Here is a 6,064-nt window from a genome sequence, read left to right on the forward strand (position 1 = left end):
GCATATATGGCTTCTTGAAGGACATTGATAGCTGACCTCTAATTTGAAAGATGACCCACAGTGTTGGGGGTAAGAAAAGTGGGCTAAAGGCAGCATTCTAGGCTCAGGAAACACCATTTGAGGTTGAGACAGCATCGTGTGTCCTGGAAATTTTTGTTATTTCTCTAGCACAGAGTATAAGGAGGGCAATGGTAGATGGGACTACAGAAAGCACCATCCTTATATACTAAATATATGCAATCTCTTTAAAATGCTGCCTTTGCATTTCATTTTGCAATTTCATTCTCAGTTGGTCCCTCCAATTCACGCACCAATTCTAAGTTAAAATAAGGAACACTAAATTACTGAGTACTTACTAGGTGCCAGGCAACATTCTAAGAACTCTACATTTGATAACTCGTTTAATTTTCACATTTCTGAGGTAGACACTGCTACCACCACTTTACAAATAAGAAAATCAAACCAGGAAGCTGTTAACTGTCTTGTCTGAGGTGATAAAGCTAGTCAATGATTGAGTCAAGATGGGCTCTAGAGCCCATATTTTTATTTTCCAGCATTCTCTCTCCTGCTCCCTATTATTATTATTCACTCTGTCTGTTCTCCCTAGCAGCAGGGGCATGCTAACTTTTTTACATGTTGTCTGCCTCCCAACCTTTTTTTCTGTTTCCTTAATAGTAATTATTCTTCTGTTTTCTTGTTGGCTTTGTAGGTGTCCTCCACTCACATGTAAGGTCCTTGCCCAGAGTACACTACTAAACTCCAAGCCTTAGCATGGTATAAAGTATTATTTTTTTGTCTTATTTAAATGTTGTTAGTTACCCAGAGTACACTATTGAACTCCAAGTCTTAGCCTAGTACCTAACATTTTTGTTTTTTTTTTTTAATTCAAATTTTGTTAGTTAACATACAGTGTAATATTGGTTTCTGGAGTAGAATTCAGGAACTCATTATTTACATAGAAATCCCCAGTCGTCATCACAACAAATGCTCTTTTTAGTACCCATCACCTATCTAAATATTTAATGAACACAGTAAAGGGACTTCTATTTTAAAAATAAAACAATTGTGCAGCAGAAAAGCTGTGCTTCCTGCCTGGAAGTTTATACTTTGAGTGCTAAAGGCATAATTTGGTCACCCCAACCCCCCGCCCACCTCCCTTTCCCCTACCCCTTGTTCATTTCCCAGAGTTAGGTGTCTCTCATGTTTTGTTGGGGGTGACTGGGTGATGGGCACTGAGGGGAGCACTTGGCGGGATGAGCAGTAGGTGTTATGATAAATGCTGGCAAATTGAACTCCAATAAAAAAATTAAAAATAAATAAATAAAACAATAAAAATAAAATAAAGGAATAATTTGAATGCATTTTACTTAAAATACCTGTTCTATAACAGATATCTGCTCCACAGATTTTTAGGAAAACATCTTTATTAAATAAAATGCTGGTTCCTCATAAGATCAACACTCTGCAAACTCTAATCCTGCCCCAAATTAAAGCCAGTATCACAGGTGACTGCATTAATCATTCTTGCTCTCCCTTTATTATTAAACAAGGCAAGTCTCCATACCCTTAGCTATACAATTTTCTGTCCCACAATATATACTCCTTTTAAGCCAGGGGGACCTCAACCTAGCAATCCTTTTGCCAAATCCTACAGATATGTTTTGTTTGGCCAACATAGTAGTCTTTTAAAGGATTGAATTTCAAGGTCTTTAAATTGAGCATACATTCCCCAGTCTAACAGAGGCTAGGCCCTTCCCTACTGCCTTATACTTGACTCCTTGAAACATTTATTTTATAGAAAAATCAACGGAAATGCTGGCAGCAAAGCAAGATTAACTGGTTCTGGGTCTCTCATACTATGGATGGAAATGCAAGTTGTACAGCTGTTTGGGAAGCCAATCCAGCATCATCTTTTAAATAAAAATCACCTAGATTCTTTGAGCCTATAATCCTCAATGATTTGGTGAATTGGTCATTTTAGAGGTTGGCTTCCAGCAAATTGATTTGATTAATTGGCCTCTTTCCAGCATTCAGTAATGGTAGGTATTGTTTTCATTTGAATTTTTAATTACTGGTTGTGGTAAATGCTGTGGTGCACTGCCTAGATACCCCTTCAGGACCAAGGCACTTATTTTCCCAGCTGCCAGTAGTGTTGGCTGCTGAAATGCTCACAGCTGTAATCTTCTCTGAGAATTGCCCTTGGTCTAGAAGTTGCCTCCCTCAAGGTTACGTATCTTCCTCAAGGGCAGTCAGCATCCAATGACTGATAGGTAGAGGAATACAAAGGCCAGGCCCCTAGCCTCAATTCTGGACAACTTCGAAGGGCCATCCCAGCTCCAGAGCTTCTGGTGGAATTAGAAGAGGAATCTGTTACAACTACATTGCAGTTTACCTTCTCCCTTTATTCAGCCCAACCCCCACATTTTCCTTCCCCCTTGCAGATGTTGTTTCCCATTGCACTCCCCAGTCAACCTCCCAAATGCAAATTTCCCTCAAGAGTCTATTGCACAGAAACCCAATCTAACACACACTAGTGATGTTGAATAACATTTTTAAATAAAAACAAGTCTTTAAATGTTTTGCAAATTGCAACAGTAATACATCCTCTTGTCTGGTGAAAAAATATAAAATGTCACTCATCCTAAACTACAGAATAAGAGTCTTAGTAACCAGATAAATACACAAAACAACTTACTGTAGCTTTGCTCATGGGATCCTGGAGACCCGGGATCAAGTCCTACATCAGGCTCCCTGCATGGAGCCTGCTTCTCCCTCTGCCTGTGTCTCTGCCTCTGTGTGTGTGTGTGTGTGTGTGTGTGTTTCTCATGAATAAAATAAAATCTTAAAAAAATAGTGAATTGGAGCAATATAGTTGACTTGGTAGGATGTTGTGAGGTATTGCTGAGTAAGAAAAACGAAGATGCAAAGGTGTGTGTGTTAAGTGTACGTACAAGTATATGTATGTGAAGACATATAAACATGGAGAAAAGCAGAGCATTAATGTGGGTTTTATGGTACATAGATACAGTATGTTGTTTCACATACAGCAAAAAGCACATTCCATTTACAACTTGAGAAATATCTAATGAGGAAAAATTTTAATTAAAATGAAATTTACGTTGAGGAGAGGAAGATGGTAGCAGAATAGGAGGACCCTAGGCTTGTCTTGTCCCAGGAGCACAGCTAGATGACTATCAAATCAGCCTAAAGACCCCAGAAATTGACCTGAAAACTGACAGAACAGATTCTACAACTAAAGGGAGAAAAGAGGACACACTGAAGAAGGTAGGAAGTGTGGAGACATAGTTTAGGGGAGAAATGGATCATGAATGCTGTAGAAGGGAGGGAGGCATGGTCATAGAGAAGGGGACTGAGCAAAAAGTGACAAAGACAAAGGATCAGAGAAAAATGAAAAAGGAGTAATAAAATGGCAATAAATACATATCAATATTCTGAATGTAAATGGACTAAATACTCCAATCAGAAGACATAGAGTGAAAAAAAACTAAAAAAAAAAAACAAAACAAACAAAAAAAAAGAAGACATAGAGTGTCAGAAAGGATTTAAAAAATAATAAGACCCATCTAAATGCTGCAAGACTCATTTTAGACCTAAGGACACTTGTGGATTAAAAGTGAGGGGCTAGAGAAACATTTATCATGCGAGTGGATGTGAAAAGAAAGCTGTACTAATACTTATATTAGACAAAAAAGACTTTAAAGCAGACTATAACAAGAGACAAAGAAGAAAAAAATAAAAAAAAGAGACAAAGAAGAGCATAATTTAATAATAAAGGGGACAATCCAACAAGAAGATATAACAATTGTAAATATTTATGTACCCAACATGGGAGCCCCCAGATATGTAAAAACAATAACAAAGGAATAAATAATACAATAATGGTAGAGGACTTTAGTGCTCCACTTTTATCAATGAACACATCATCTAAACAAACTTTTAACAAGGAAGCAACGTCTTTGAATGACACACTTAACCAGATGGACTTAACAGACCTATTCAGGACATTCCATCCTAAAATGGCAGCATATGCATTCTTTTTTTAAAGCTTTTATTTATTTATCCATGAGAGACACAGAGAGAGAAGCAGAGACACAGGCAGAGGGAGAAGCAGGCTCCCTGCAAGAAGCCCAATGTGAGACTCGATCCCAGGACCCCAGGATCATGACCTGAGCCAAAGGCAGACGCTCAACCACTGAGCCACCCAGGTGTCCCAGCAGCATACACATTTTCTACAAGGGCTCGCAAAACATTCTCCACAATAGGTCACGTATTAGGTCACAAATCATGCCTCAACTCATACAAAACGACTGAAATCATACATACCATGTAACTTTTCTGACCGCGATGCTATGAAACTAGAAGTCAACCACAAGAAAAAATTTGGGAAGACGACAAATGCATGGAGGTTAAACAATATGCTACTAAACAATGAATGGGTCAATCAGGACATCAAAGAAGATTTTTTTTTTAAGTACATGGAGACAAATGAAAATGAAAACACAATGGGGATCCCTGGGTGGCGCAGCGGTTTGGCGCCTGCCTTTGGCCCAGGGCGCGATCCTGGAGACCCAGGATCGAATCCCACATCGGGCTCCCGGTGCATGGAGCCTGCTTCTCCCTCTGCCTGTGTCTCTGACCCTCTCTCTCTCTCTCTCTCTGTGTGACTATCATAAATAAATAAAAAAAAAAAAAAAAGAAAACACAATGATCCAAAACCCTTGGAATGCAGCAAAAGCAGTCCTAGAGGGACATATATAGCAATCCAGACCTACCTCAAGAAGCAAGAAAAATATTAAAACAACCTAAGCTTACACCTAAAGGAGCTAGAAAAAGAACAAATTAACCCTAACACCAGCAGAAGGAAGGAAATAATAAAGATTAGAGCGGAAATAAATGATGCACAAACTAAAAGATACAACAGATCAGTGAAACCAGGAGCTGGTTCTTTGAAAGAAATTAATAAAATTGATAAACCCTCCAGCCGGACTTATCAAAAGGAAAAGAGAAAGGACCCAAGTTAAATAAAAATCACAAAGGAGAGAGGAGAAGTAACAACGAACACCACAGAAATACAAACATTTATAAGACAATATTATGAAAAACTACATGCCAGGATGCCTGGGTGGCTCAGCGGTTTAGTGCCTGCCTTCAGCCCAGGGCATGATTGCGGATTCCCAGGATCGAGTCCTGCATCGGGCTCCCTACATGGAGACTGCTTCTCCCTCTGCCTGTGTCTCTGCCTCTCTGTGTGTCTCTCATGAATAAATAAATAAAATCTTTTTTAAAAAGAAAAACTATATGCCAACAAATTACACAACCTGAAAGAAATGGATAAATTCTAGAAACTACCAAAATGGAAACAGGAATAGAAAACATGAACAGATAACCAGCAAAGAAACTGAAATAGTAATAAAAAAATCTCTCAAAAACAAAAGTCCAGGGCCAGATGGCTTCCCGGGGGAAATCTATGAAGCATTTAAAGAGAAGTTAATAACTTATTCTTCTCAAACAGTTTCAAAAAAAAATAGAAAAGGAAGGAAAACTCCCGAACTCATTTTATGAGTTCAGGATTACCCTGATACCAAAACCAGATAAAGGAACCACCAAAAGAGATAACTACAGGCCAATATCCCTGATGAACATGGGTGCAAAAATTCCCAAAAAAAATACTAGCAAACGGAATCCAACAATATCTTTAAAAAAATCATTCACCACAATCAAGTGGGATTTATTCCTGGGTTGCAAGGTGATTCCGTATTCTCAAATCCACATGGTACACCACATTAATAGAAAGATAAGAACCACATGACCATTTCAATAGATGCAGAAAAAGCATTTGACAAAGTACAACATTCATTTGGGATAAAACCCCTCAACAAAGTAGGTTTAGAGGGAACATACCTCAACCTAATAAAGCCCATATATGAAAAACCTGCAGCTACTATCATCATCAATGGGGAAAAAGTGACAGCTTTTCCTTTACAGTCAGGAACAAGACAGGGATATTCACTCGTGCCACTTTTATTTAGCATAGTACTAGAAG

This window comes from Canis aureus, chromosome X (genome assembly GCF_053574225.1).
Source record: "Canis aureus isolate CA01 chromosome X, VMU_Caureus_v.1.0, whole genome shotgun sequence".
Lineage (NCBI taxonomy): Eukaryota > Metazoa > Chordata > Mammalia > Carnivora > Canidae > Canis > Canis aureus.